Genomic DNA, 14,157 nt, shown 5'->3' with positions numbered 1-14,157 from the left:
GCTTGTGGCTGGTGCACACACTGCAATGCCATGTCTGGTGACAAAACTTCCCTCTTTTGGTGACAAAATAAAACCACCTTGACAAGAGGTCTAGAGCTTTTTGCAGCAAACTCAAAGTGACAAATTGTCAGTCTAAATGCTGCTGGTCATTATATCACCATAACTGGCCTCCACCAGTATCCCACCATGCCTGCCGTGAAATCACCTGCCCTGCATTCCTGCTACAGAGGTTGGGTCCCTCCCCTTTCATAGCTCCAGAAAGTTCTGACAGCTGAGCTGCTATTTACACTGGAATTAGGTTAATATAACTGCATTGTCAGCCTAAGTAATGTAATTACTCCAACCTAATTTTGTAGTGTAGACCTGTCCAAAGAATCACACACACACCTTGGGACCAAAACTTCACCTACTCCTCTGCTTTACAGAATCCAAACATGAGCAAAGCTTGTCAGGGCCCAGTGGGGATTGGCAGAGATTCAGGTGTGGGCAGACACAATGGCTTAAATAACCACAGGTGTCATAGTTTAGCTGATTAAAGCACCTGTCCTGTAAACAAAAGATTCTGGGTTCAACTCCCAGTGGTACCTTGAGGAGTGGCTTTTGGGGCACCTGGTATTGGCTACTGTCAGAAGACAAGATTCAGAGCTAGATGGACCTATGGCTTAAATTACACTCACAGGCACTGATAATAGAGTTACTGAAAGTTTGGGTGTTAAGAGCTGATAGGTCAGTGATCCACTCCCCTCAATGAGGTTTTACCATTTCCACTTGCTAAACTCCTTCCCAACCTCTATAAAATTACAGTGCAGACATATGGGCTTGAGCCCAATCTCTGAGGCCCCATGAGGGGCGAGGGTTTCTGAACCCAGGCTTCAGTGTGAACACAAATATCTGCACCACAGTTTTTAGCCCCTCAGCTTTAGCTCCAGGAGCCCAAGTCAGATGACCCAGGGCAGCCCTGCTGCCATCTTTATCCCAGGAGAGATGGACTCTAAGGGTACGTCTCCACTGCAATGGAAGCCCAGGTGTGGCACGCTGTGCTCAAAGCAGCACCCTGCAAGTCCCATATTCACCACTCTCATATAATGATGAGATGGTTTGTACAAAGTCTGCCTGGTGAGGTGTCATTTCAAAAGTCTTGATCTGTTGAACATTAATATCGTGTTGGATTGTGTGTGCTCGCATTGGTTGGGAAGTTATGAAGTTTTGCTCTGTGTGCGTTACTGAGATATGTTATGAGGTTGGGAAATGCCCCCCACCAGCCTTTCAGGTGCGACAAGGGAGGAGCCGGACTCGCTGCTGGCCCATTGAAGGGATCCACACTCCCAAGGACTACCCCAGGAACCGTGTACAATGCAGGCTTCTCCGAGATAGCACAGCGAAAATTGACATTGCTTGACTCACATCGTAGCAAAGGAGCTTCCTAGCAAGTTGGAAGAAACTATGAAAGGGAGGAAGAGACATCATGACTTGGCCTCTCTCCCCCACACCTCAATACCTGTAAACACATCTGGAGGACAAACACTGAACTGAGATGAATCAGAAGAGAATAATAATAATAGATTCAAATCAACGTCCCCAAACAGACTAGTATGGGTGTTTCAGCAGAAAATTTTCAGTCTGGGGAATTTTGTTTTCTCAGTCAGACCTTGCCAAGGGAAGCAGGGAGAAAATGTTGGAGTTGCCTCCTTCAGAACAGCTTGGTCTAGACACTAGCTCTGGTTCACTGCTCTGGCCTTGCTCGGGTTGAGGATATTTTAATAATTTGGGGAGGTGCCAGGGTGGTTGAGGGAGATGAGGAGGATGTTCCCTTTTGAGATAAAAACTAAGAAATACAGAACTAGAGAATTTTTTTTTTTTTAGAAATCTGGGATTTAGACATTTTATTTAAAGTAAGGGCGTTCTGAGTTTCTGTTTGCAAGAAGTACCATTGTTTGATCTGTCATTGTACCAAAGGGGGAGATGGTTGTCTATAAAGGATGGGTGAAGACTAAATGCATCCGATGAGGATGGGATTCGAACAGCGTGTAGAGCACAATGGATTAGCAGTCCATCACCTTAACCACTCAGCCACCTCATCAGAACTGTAAAGAAAAGGACAGGAGGAGAAATCTAAGGCCGGCAGAGACAGGGCAATAAGGCATTTTTAAATACTAAGCGGAAGCAGGGGCTGAATAGGCTCCCTCCTCACATCTAGTGAGGAGCTGGGAAAGACTTCAGGAACAGACGATGTTTGCATAGACAAACCTACTCTGCCTAGATATGCAGCATGATGGGGCCACTTTCCCAAAAATGACCAGTTTTGGCTGGTGGCAGGTTACAAATCACTTTAGGATTGAGTGGAATGAAATGTTATTATCCTTCCTGCATGAGTGAAGGGCAGCAGAACATACCTAGTCGGTCCTGATGGAGGGGTAGGTGGGTGAGGAATAGCTTTTATTGGACTTCATAGAAGTGATTGAGAACGTCACCCTAAACCAGTGGTCCCCAAACATTTCACACTGTGCCCTCTTATCCAGTTGGGGGAGGGCAAAACCAGAGCTTGAGGGATTCAGCCCTGGGTGGTGGGGCTCAGACTTTTGGCTTCAGCCCCAGGCCCTAAGTCTAATGCCAGCCCTGGTGACCCCATTAAAACAGGGTTATGACCCACTTTGGGGTCCTGACTCACAGTTTGAGAACCACTGCTCTGTGCTAAAGGGAGAGAGTTTTCCTGTGGGTGTAGTTAATCCACTTCCCCAAGAGATGGCAGCTATGTCAGTGGGAGAAGCTATATCGGTGGGTGTGCAAGCTGTGGTGTTTGCCACATTTAACAAGTTTAATCAAATCCCATTTTTAAAACCATCTGTAGCCTGGGAATGGCAAAGGACCTCGATGAAGGAGGGTCTGTCCTTTAAAGTCCTGGAGATCATGAGTCCATGCTTTTGCCAGCATGGGAGTATAGCTGAGTGGTAAAGTGCTTGATTGCAGATCAAGTGGTCCTTGATTCAACCCCCAGTGTTTTCTTATAACCTTCTTTCTTTTTTTAAAAAAAGGAAAACATTTTCATTTTCATTCTCCATTCTGTTCAGGAGCTCCACTGTACAGGGTTGCTTGATATGGATGTAAACACTCAACATTTCACTGTCCAAATGCATAAATACCTAGCAAAGCTGTCTATCAGCTGAAATCAGTTTCAGTCCTCAAAGTGTCAATTTATGTTTTCATCAATTAAACAAAGGTATCATATGAATGTACATTTGCAGATCCCTCTTCTCCAGGAGCTGTGCTGTGCAGAAGAACAAGAGTCACATCCAGCTGCAGTTCAGGAGTCTGATAACCAAAGAGCTGTTGCCAGCTCAAAGAGCCTGAGGCGGAGCAACAGCAGGGTTCGTTGCCCGGTGTGCGTAGCACTAATTGACACACCAGGGTGGAGAAGCAAAACCAGGTTTGTTTGAGCCCAAATAAGGTGCCAGGGAGAAAAAGCATTCTCAAATCCTGCACACCCGTGCGCAGGCGGGGTCCCAGCATTTATACCCCACTTGTTTGTGTAAGCCTTTTGTTTGGTTTTCCCCCTCACCCCTCCCTTCCCAACAGCAGTTACTTTAAACATTACATTTCAGCGTGTTAGAAAAGTTCCCATTCGCATGCTTATCTATGGCCTTCACAGCACAAACGCATACAGATTTTCCTCCCCCCTCTGCCCCTCCTCCCCGCCGCTTCTGCTGTTTTAAACTCCTGCATTTGCAAGCTGAGACAGCTGACAGTTACACATTTTGCTTGCTGTCTGTTAGCATCTTAGGCTGGTTAAAGTTCACAGCATGGAAGACCTCTGGTTCACTCAGGCCTGTAGTCACAACTTTGGTTTACTTAGGCCTAGTGACACCAACAGAGCCAATAAATGTTCTGAGGGCTGGAGAAAAATGCCTTCTAGCGAGCTATTGAACAAGCTCAGCCTGTTTAGCTTATCAAAAGAAGATTGAAAGGTGACTTCATTGAAGTGTTGAGGGGCCTTAATGGAGAGAAAAGATTGGATATGAAAGGGCTCTTGAATCTAGCAGAGAAAGGCATAACAAGACCCAGTGGCTGGACGGTGAAAAGACAAATTCATATTACAAATAAGATGCAAATATTCAACAGCGAGGATGATTCACCACAGGAACAAGTTACCAAGGAAAGAGGTCGATTTGCCATCTCCTGATGTCATTTCATGAAGACTAGATGCCTTTCTGGAATGTGTTTGCCCCAAAGTAGCTCTTGTGTCATACAGGAGGCCTGTGATATGCAGGGGGTCAGATTAGATGCTCTAATGGTCTCTTCTGGCCATCAAGTCGACTAATTTCTGAAAAACTGAGTGTAGCATTGGGAGCAGCGTCTGATGTTTTCCTGTCTAGCCGGCTTGCTGCCTAGAACGAACGCTCCTTGAATGGGGTGATCCACAGGGAGTAGCTCAAACCTCCAAAGTGCCTGGCCAGGGGCAGGACATTAGCACAACAAGGGAGGGTGTGTCAGTGACATCACAAAGGCTTTTGCAGGACCTCAGACTATTGGTCAAGGTGGTGGGAGGTGGTGACCTCACAGAGAGATGCTGACATCAGCCAGGCAGGACAGGGCGAGGGCCAGGAAACCTCAGAGACCCTGTGGCTTTGCTTCAGCAAGTCTCCTTCTCCAGGTCTCTCTTTGAGGACTGAGAGTATTCGGGTTCACGGACCTGAGCGCAGGAGGAACCTCTTTGACTTTTCTCCTTCCCTTTTAGTGATTTTACTAGAAAACAGACGTCCCAGTTTAGAAGGTAAGAGCCTCCTCGAGGTTTGAAACCTGTTCAGTCTGATCCATCTGGTGACAGTTGAATTCTAGGCATGGAAAACACGAACTTAAGGAGGCAGAATTTTATTTCGCACCTGGGATTTTGTCCCATAGAATCACTGTGGTCATTAGGGTTTATCCTTTTTGTTTCACCTTTTCCTCCATCCATCCCTTCCTCCTTTCTCTTTGTCTCTTGCTTCTTTTGTCCTTTCACCTGTTCCCCTCCCAACACCAGGAGCGGTGTGTGTGTGTGTGTTGCAGGGGAGTGCTCTGCAGCTCCCACTGTGGGAGGTCCACCCAAAAATGTGGGGCTGAAATAGTGCTCGGGCAGTGAACCCCACCAGTGACCTGGGCCATCCTTTGGGCTCTCTGGTGAGAACCCTCAGCCTCCGTCCTCAGTCTCTACCTGATTGGCTGAGCAGGGGTTATTGACAGGGAGGAGACTCAGGTCCTTGTTCTCTTTTAAGACCAAGGAAATAAGTCAGAACCAGTCATACGTTTGACAAATGTTGCTGCTTCTCTTCATTAATGGTCTCTGAGCAGTTTATGATTCTCTCTAACATTGCAGTTCTCCTCAAATGCTTGCTGAATAATTACTGTGCACTGTTGTTGGTCTGGAGCTCATCTGAGAGCACTTTATTCAGGTCATTCAATGTGTGAAATTCAAGGTCTGATGGTTAGTTTGAAAATCAGGGCTCTTGGGTCCTATTCCCAACTCTGCCACTGGCTGGCTGTGTGACCTAAGACAAGTTAATTCTCCTTTCTCAGCCTTAGCTTCTCCCTTTTTCAAGTAGGGATAATGATGATCCGCTCCTACCTACCTCACGGTGGGTGGAGGATGGGGGTCCATTGGAGAGTGTCACTAGGAGTATCAGAGGGGCCGTGTTAGTCTGGATCTGTAAAAGCAGCAAAGAGTCCTGTGGCACCTTATAGACTAACAGACGTATTGGAGCATGAGCGACTGCACATGGCTAAGCAAAGAGAATAAACCCCAAATCCCCCCCTGTGCTTTGGGAGCCAGGTTTGCTGTGGGAATCCTGTAGTTCAGATGACTTCACACCTGGGCATTGTGATTCTTTACCAGTTTCTCTGGCATTGGGGCAGTTTTGTGCTCACGGCTGTGATGGCCGAGTGGTTAAGGCGTTGGAGTTGAAATCCAATAGGGTTCCCCTGCGCAGGTTCAAATCCTGCTCACAGCGAGGCCTGAGTTTTGTGATCCCTCACCCAGGCAATACCTCTGTACAACCCCCTGAGACACTCTCAATTCTCTCCCCACCCCAAGTAAATCCTGTTCTGCTCCTTTCATAGAGATCCCTGGGACACCCCCTCACCCTGTGTCCCTGAGGGGTCAGGCAAACTCTCAGTGCCTGAAGCCTTGCTGCCAAGCTCTTTCTCTTCCCCTTCAGCGCCTCCCACTTGCCAGTGACCAGCTGTTCAGTGGGGTGCAGGAGGCGCTGGGCGGGGAGGGGGAGGAGCAGGGAGAGGAAGAGGTGGGAGAGGGAGAGGAATGGGGCAGGAAGGTGCAGGACTGGAAGAGATGGGATAGGGGTGGGGGCTTGGGGAAGAGGTGGAGTGGGGCAGGGCCTGGGGAGGAAATGGGGGCTTTGTCACAGACCCCTCTAGGTCCGGCCCTGAAGGGAAGCACTGACTATCACAGTGACAATAGAAGTGACCAGCCTTGCGGGGGAGGCTGAGGGAGATCCGCACTCACCAGGTCTCTTCTCTCCCCCAAGGTGAGCCAGACACTGCTCTCTCCTGGCTCTCACTCTAGCAGCTGGATGCCAAGGAGCCATTTCCCCTCAGGAAGTGCATTGAGTGCCCCTGTGGTGCTGGGGGGCTGGCGCTGCTGCTGCCTGTGGGGCTGGCAGGGGGGCTGATGTCTGCACAGACTCTCAGCTGCCAGGCCGGAGGGGGCACTTGGGACCTTACCAGACTGGCTCAGTGAAGACGGGGGGTTGACAGAGCAATACAGACGCTCTCAGAGCACGGGCAGCAGCCGCCCATGCAGCCAGGCAATGAGCATTTCCCACAGCCTGGAGCCGAGGGGGAGGCGGCAGCTGCTGTTCCAGCTCCTCGGGGACAGGCCCTGTCAGCCAACAGCCACTTCTTACTCCCCACAGCTAAGGGTGTCGGGTTCCTCCGGTGGGGCTGTGGAGCAGCCGTTCGTTTTCCTGTCCTTTTTGTGTGCAACTGCTGACAAAAACATCCCAGACAGAGAAGCAACAGGCCAAAATACTTCCATACAGCTGCTGAAGTAGCTCAGTTGGGAGAGCGTTAGACTGAAGATCTAAAGGCCCCTGGTTCAATCCCAGGCTTTGGCAGGCCCTTTCTTTGGTCTTTGTGCAGTGGTGCCTTGTTTTCTGGGAGCACAGCAGTGCCTGCACCCAAGGTGAGTCCCTGAGCTTGGGCTCTGCAGTAGGAAAACATAGAATGGGCTTCTGCCCCTAGTTGGCCCACCTGACCTTTAACAAGAAGAGATGGGAGCTGTCTTTCCCAACATGGCAGGAAGAGAGTGAGGCAGGAATGGTGCCAGAGGGCTGCTGGGCAGTGACAGGCAGGGATTGGGGATGGGCGCCTCTGTGCAGCTGAGCAAGGGCAGTACCAGGGAAGAGGCCATCTGTAAAGTGACCCAGCAACACCTCTCCTCCTCTGGGCACCTAGAGCAGAGGCGGCTGGTGCTGACAGCTCAAGTGAAGGCTTAAAGCTACAGAGCAACTGAGGCAGGGCCAGAGGAGGGCAGGACCATGCCTATGCATGGCCACCAGACAGCCACAAAGACACCCAGCCAGCCTGCTCCTGCCATGCCAAGCCCCACTGAAGACGTGCTTAATCCACTTGCTGATCAGGAGGAAAACCTGTCAAAATCTGTGTGCGAGAGAACACACTTGGCTTGGAAGGAGAGAGGAAAAGAGCGAGTGAAAAAATAACCAGTGAGAGTGAGAGAGAGAGAGAGAGAGAGAAAAGAACGTGAAGGCAGAGAAAGAAATAAAGGGAGAGAAAAAATTAGAAAAGAAGGAAAGAAAGGAAGAGCATGAAAGGTAGAGGGAAAAAGAAAGCAAAAACATACAAGCTAGAGAAGGAAAGGAATGAAAAGAGCAGATGAACCACAGCGCTAGCTGAAGCTGGAATGGGAGAGTCAGAGAAAGGACAGACTGACCCGTTAAGTAAGGTTGCACCCCAGATTCTCCATGTTGGGGGCACAGGCCTCCCATTTCAGTCCTGGCCCTGCTTGGGGGGACCATCCATAGGTGTCTACTGGCACTTCCATGCTGCGAGGAGGGGACAAGCCCCCCCATACCCTCCCCTCGGGACATGGGCTCTCCCCAATCCTGACCCCCTTCCCGCACGCTCCTGGGAATGGGGGGAAGGTGGGGGGAAGCCGTGTGCTGAGCAGCACCGTGGGTGTCTCTCTCTGGGGCGAAGGAAGAGGATATTTTTTGTACCAGAAGGAAAGAGCAGGGGGTGGGGTTGTTTGTGGGCAGGCGCACACCAGAGAGAGGAACTGAGCGCAGCCCAGCGTGAGCCCAGTGCCAGTTGGGCCGAGGCGCCCATACCTGGAGGACCATCTGCAGAACCTGCCTTGATGGTGCCGTCCATCACCGCTCCCACATGGAGCTTCCCACCTAGACCTGCCTGGACGAGGTGAGGTGGTGCACTGGCAAAGGGGGCGGTTTGAGCAGGGTTCTGTGTGTGTGTGTCTAATTTTGGGAAGTGAAGTCACAAACTGCTTGGGCTGGTTTCCTATTGGTGTGACCGATTTTTGCAAAGCTTCCCCCGCCCCACACATCTTCTTTTGGCACTAGGGCTTTCTGCGCTGCCGTTGACAAGGCAGAATCAAGGCCCCGTTGGGCCAGGCGCTGCCCAGACACAGCAAGATACATGCCATGCCCCAGAGAGTTTACAGGCTCCATACCCAAAAGTGGGAGGAGAAACAGACCCAGTGTCACACAGCAGCACTGAGAGCAAAACCCAGGAGTCCTGGCTCCTCCTGCTCTAACCACTAGACCCCACTCTGCTCCCAGAGTTGGGGCCAGAACAGGAGTCCTGGCTCCCCAGAAGGGGAGTGGGGTCGAGTGGTTAGAGGAAAGGAAGATGGGTGTCAGGACTCCTAGGTTCCAGTCCCAGCACTGGGGTTAGAGTGGAGTCTCGTAGCTTAGCACAGGTGGGGCTGGAGCCAGGACTCCTGGGTTCTTCCCATCCCCCTTCCCCAAACCATCTTGCACAGCAGGAGGGAGCTGGGCAGGAAGTGGTGATGAGGTGAAAACTACCAAGAAATGCAAATCCTAAAAGGAGACTGTGCCAGGAACCGAGTGGTGCACAAACCATGGCCTCATCTCCACCTCTAACCCCGCTCCCCTTGGCTGGCACTGGATTGTGCCCCCTGTGCCCCAATCCACCCCCTGAGAGCCCTGGGGGGCAGGGAATAGCCATGGTGCTGGGCCCCCCATCCAATTGAAGTATTCAGTGTTGCAGTGACCCAAGGTGTGTGCACAGAATGGGGATGGAGTGTGTGTGTGTGTGTGTGTGTGTGTGTGTGTGTGTGTGTGTGTGTATGGATGGATGGATTGATTTCTGCATGTATTTGTATATGTGTGGTTTTCTGTAAGGGTTTTGTGGGGTGTTATTACAGCTGTGGGGTTGTGTTTGTGGCTGTGCAAGTGTGTATGTTCATGTGGCTGGATTTGTGCATGTGTTTGCATCTGTTAGCAGTTGTGTTGATGTTGGCTGGATTTGTGCGGGTGTTTGTGTATATTAGCAAGTGTGTGTGTGTTTGTGTGGCTGGATTCATGCATGTGTTTGTGCATGTTTGCAAGTGTGCGTGTGTGTGCGCGCGTGTGCTCTGCTGCCCTCTTTCTGCGCAACAACCGTTTCTCTATATGTCACAGCCCCCATACCGTCGACCCCGGTGGTGATTTCCCCATCTTACAAGGGCTGGCTGCCCTGACCCTTCTCCCCTCTGCGGAGTGTGGCAGGGGCTGCAGCTCACCCCTGTGGGGCAGGAGGGCCAGGTGCGGGTGCTGGGCTCCGATGCACCTGGAGAGCAGCTCAGGTGAGGTGGGGCAGGGCGTGTGTCCGTTCTGTGTTGCCTGGTGCTGTGCTGTTGCACAGTCCCGAGCCACGCCGCTGGCGCACCCGAGAGGGCAGGGGGCCAAGCAGATGATCCAGCACGAGGGGAGAGGATGTGTGCTTGGGGACTCCAGTGACAGTGAGTTCCACAGGCCTCGGCGCAGGCTGCATGGGGCAGGAGGTCCTTGTGTTGGGAGCAGTGAGTGAACTGCGTGCAGTTGTGTCTCTGAGCATGATTGTGAATATTCTGGTGTGTGTGGCTGGAGGTGTGATTGTTTCTCTCTTTGGGGGTTGGGCTAGCATGTCCCTCTGGGTGTGTTGTGTGTGAGTGTTCTTGGGATTGTGTGAGTGTCTTTGTGCGTCAATATGTGTGTGTCACTTGCTGCAGGATACAAAATTCTGCAAAGCCGCCAACACACACACACACAAGTGGGGCTCAGCCCCACCAGCAGGGGCAGCAGGGACACACACGTCTCTCCTGGGCCAGCTTGGACAATTTCCCATCACGACCCGGCACAGTGCTGGTGCCCCACGGCGGTGGGCAGCGACCGGGCGGGGGGGGGGGCCGATGTGGTGGATTCAAAAGGAAGGACTTTGGGAATATCAGTCCCGGCCCTTAGCGGAGCTGAGACACGGACCCAGTGACCCTGCACCACCCTGGGAGAGTGGGGTTGAGTGGTCAGAGCAGGGAGGGCTGGGCAGCAGGACCCTGGGTTCTACCCTGGTCCTGGGAGTGGAGGGGGTCTAGAGCAGGGGGACTGGAAGCCAGGACTCCTGGGTTCCATAGGGGAGACTGTTTTTTCTTGTGCTCCCCTCCCTAGAGATCCCAGCCCAGCCCCCTAGTGGAGAGTGAGTGGGAGCCGGGGAAGTTGCTCTCCCACTTCAGAAACATGATTCAAACTCCCCTCCACCATGGGCTGTGACATCATGGACCTCCCCAAGGCAGACAGTAGAAGCCCCGCCCACCACAGAAGGGGGAGTCAAATTGCACCCACAACAATCCCACTCATGGTTGCAAAGAAACCCCACCCAGCCCCCTGCTAGGACAGGATCTGCTGCTCCCACCTTTTCGTTATCACCATGAGCTGCTCCCCGCCAGGCACCACACCCCATTCACACCCCTTTGGTCACTATGCAGCTCAGTGGCAATCACTGCCCCGAAGTGACTCCGGCGCAGGCACCCACAGCACGAACTCCCCACACCGGATTCTGTCCACACGCAGAGAATTCTCTCCGCCGGGCTCCTTCGGTTCCTCTCGCTGCTCCCCGTCCTGCCGCCAGACACTGCTCATCTGCATAGCCCCGCCCATGGACACGTGACACCTTCTGTCGTTTTGGTCTCAAGTGAATGAGTCGCCTGCGGGGAGTGAGCCCGTCAGCGCACGTCACAGCCCCAGCGCACGTCACAGCCGCCGGGCGGGGATTGTCTGTGAGCCCCGCGCTGGGCAGGGCTTCAGGAGAGACCCAGCCCCATAGACAGACTGGGGCAGGAGACATTGCAGGAAGGGAGGAGGATGGGGAGAAGGGGGAAGGGAGAGACCCAGCCCCATAGACCTGCAGGGACAGGGAGATATTGCAGGAAGGAGGAGGGATGGGGGAGAAGGGGGAGAGGGCCCAGCCCCATAGACCTGCAGGGGCAGGGAGATATTGCGGGAAGGGAGGAGGGGATGGGGAGAAGGGGGAGAGACCCAGCCCATAGACCTGCAGGGGCAGGGAGATATTGGGGACAGGATGGGAGAAGGGGATTGGCAGAGACCCAGCCTGGGGTGCAGGGGAAATGGGGTGGGGTGGAGGGAGACATGTCGGGTGGGGGTGGGGGGTGTGAAATGTTGGTCCAGGGAATCTGAGTCACTCCCAGGACATGTTGTGCAGGGGGGAGCACAGGGGCAGGGAGAGAGCCCCAGCCCCACAGAGCCCCAGAGGGATATTGGGGGCAGGGGAGGGGATGGAGGGGGGAGAGACCCAGCCCCATAGACCCCTAGAGGCAGCAGGATATGGGGGGGTAGGAGAAGGGATGGCAGAGGAGACACCCATCTCCTTAGACCCCCAGAGGCAGGAAATGAGGGGAGAAGGGGGGTTGGCAGAGACCCAGCCCCATAGACCTGCAGGGGCAGGGAGATATTGGGGTCAGGAGGGGAGAAGGGGGATTGGCAGAGACCCAGCCGGGGGTGCAGGGGAAATGGGGTGGGGTGGAGGGAGACATGTCGGGTGGGGTGTGTGAAATGTTGGTCCAGGGAATGTGAGTCACTCCCAGGACATCGTGTGCAGGGGGGAGCACAGGGGCAGGGAGAGAGCCCCAGCCCCACAGAGCCCCAGAGGGATATTGCGGGCAGGGGAGGAGATGGAGGAGGGCCCAGCCCCATAGACCCTAGAGGCAGCGGGATATGGGGGCAGGAGAGGGGCTGGGAGAGGAGACACCCCTCTCCTTTAGACCCCAGAGGCAGGAAATGAGGGGAGAAGGGGAAGGGAGGATCCAGCCCTATAGACCTGTAGGGGCAGGGAGCTATTGGGGGCAGGAGGAGAAGGGGGTTGGCAGAGACCCAGCCCGGGGTGCAGAAATGGGGTGGTTTGGAGGAACTGGGGAGGAGAAGAGACACAGGGCAGGACACATGTTGGGACAGAAACTGACTCACTCCGAATACTTGGGGCGCAGGGCAGGGCGGAGGCCGAACAGGCTGGTCCCAGGGTAATGTCAGGGGGTCCTGATTCCCCACCCCGCCGGGGGGGGGGCTCCCCTCTGGGCTGAGGAGCCCTGGGGTGGGGCGGGTGCATGGGCTGGGTGTGTGTGTCGGGCTGGGAGCTGCCTGGGCAGAGGGCTGGAACCAGGGGCGGCTCAGGCACCAGCACCCCAAGTGCATGGTTGGGGTAACAATCTGCAGGGAGGCTCTGCTGGTCACCCCGAGGGCAGCAGGCACCCAAGCTCCTCCCCCACTCTACTCTCCTCTCCTCACCCCACTCCCCTCCCAGAGCTGGGGGAGAACCCAGGAGTCCTGGCTCCCAGCCCTGCCCCTCCCCCGTATTCCCATATGGCTCCATCCAACAGCCCCCCCTGCCCCTGAGTCAGGAGAGAGGAGACCAAGGGAGAAGCAGGGGGCGCTGGGACACAGGAGTTCTGGTCAGGAGCCGGAGGGGCAGGGCCGGGGCTCTCTGGGGGCAGGGCAGGGATGAGGAGTTGTGGGGAGGGGGCGGGCGGTTGACCCAGGGACCCGCCTCACCTGGGCTGGAGAGGACAGGCGCCCCAGGGCAGGCTGGGAGTTGTAGTTCCTGGCTCGTCTCAGAGCGGAAGTGACAGACAGTTGCTCAGGCAACGCGCCCCTCCCGGTGCACACTGGGAAGCGTAGTTCTCTCTCTCTCTCTCTCAGCCTCTGTGGGAGGAGGGGCCGTCACTCGCCGCGCCTCCCCGCTCCCTGATTGGCGGAGGCGCGGGACAGAGACTCGCGGGACAGAGAGCGCATGGGGAAGGCCCGGTTCCCTCGCCCGAGGCCGCTACCCCGGGCACGCTGCGGCCGTTGGGATTGAATCCACGTGGGAGCCGGGCGGGGTGCACAGGGCAGAGGCCTCCAACCCGCCCCAACCTGCCCCCGCAGTGCCCCCTCCACTGTGACCCTCCCGCCATCCTCTCCGCTCTGCCTGGCTTTTCCTTCCCCCTCCTCCTCCTCCCTTCCCGCTAGTGGAAAGTGCTGGGAGAATCCCAGCCAAAGCTGCTCTGACAGCGCTAAGCAGCATCTGACCATTCCAGGGCGGGCGCACGGCCCAGGAGGGGAGGTTTGGCTCTGGGGTTTCACTTCAGCCCAGTCTAGAGAGAGGGGCCCAGCCATGGAGTTTGGCTCAAGAAGACCAATTCTCCAATTTGTTAAGGGCGTTTTGAATTCCAGTCCTGTGCTCCAAAGTGCTTGGTGTCAGTTGCACATTTTAGCAGCATGCTCTCCACTCCATTTTCCAAATCATTCATGAAAATATTGAATAGTACCGGACCCCGGACCGATCCCTGCCGGACCCACTAGGTGCACCCTCTCCGTTGGACAGCCAGACATGGAGACGGGCTCTTGGAGTCTGGGCTTTCAACCAGCTCTGCACCCACATGACACTGATTGCATCTAGACCGCATTTCCCTCCTTTGCTTGTGAGAATGTCCTCACGGGACTGTGTCAAAGCCTTAGTAACACCGAGATCGATCCCATCTCCTGTTTACCCACCTCCACTAGGCCGGAACCCTGCCGAAGAAGGAAAGCGGATTGGTTTGGAATGATTTGTTCTTGACAAATCCATGCTCCACTTGTCCTAAGAACCAAAGTATCCTGTAGGTGC

At 54.2% G+C, this 14,157-nt stretch overlaps 2 non-coding genes across 2 annotated transcripts; both read left to right on the top strand.

Moving 5' to 3' along the window:
- Window positions 1-5,899: 5,899 nt before the first annotated feature.
- Window positions 5,900-5,981, top strand: TRNAS-UGA. The gene has a single exon. It is a non-coding gene; the product is annotated as a tRNA-Ser (tRNA).
- Window positions 5,982-7,030: 1,049 nt separating this feature from the next.
- TRNAF-GAA lies at window positions 7,031-7,103 on the top strand. The gene has a single exon. It is a non-coding gene; the product is annotated as a tRNA-Phe (tRNA).
- The last annotated feature ends 7,054 nt before the right edge of the window (window positions 7,104-14,157 follow it).

Source organism: Mauremys reevesii, linkage group 23 (assembly GCF_016161935.1).
Source record: "Mauremys reevesii isolate NIE-2019 linkage group 23, ASM1616193v1, whole genome shotgun sequence".
Lineage (NCBI taxonomy): Eukaryota > Metazoa > Chordata > Testudines > Geoemydidae > Mauremys > Mauremys reevesii.
This window is presented reverse-complemented; position numbering and strand designations above follow the sequence as displayed.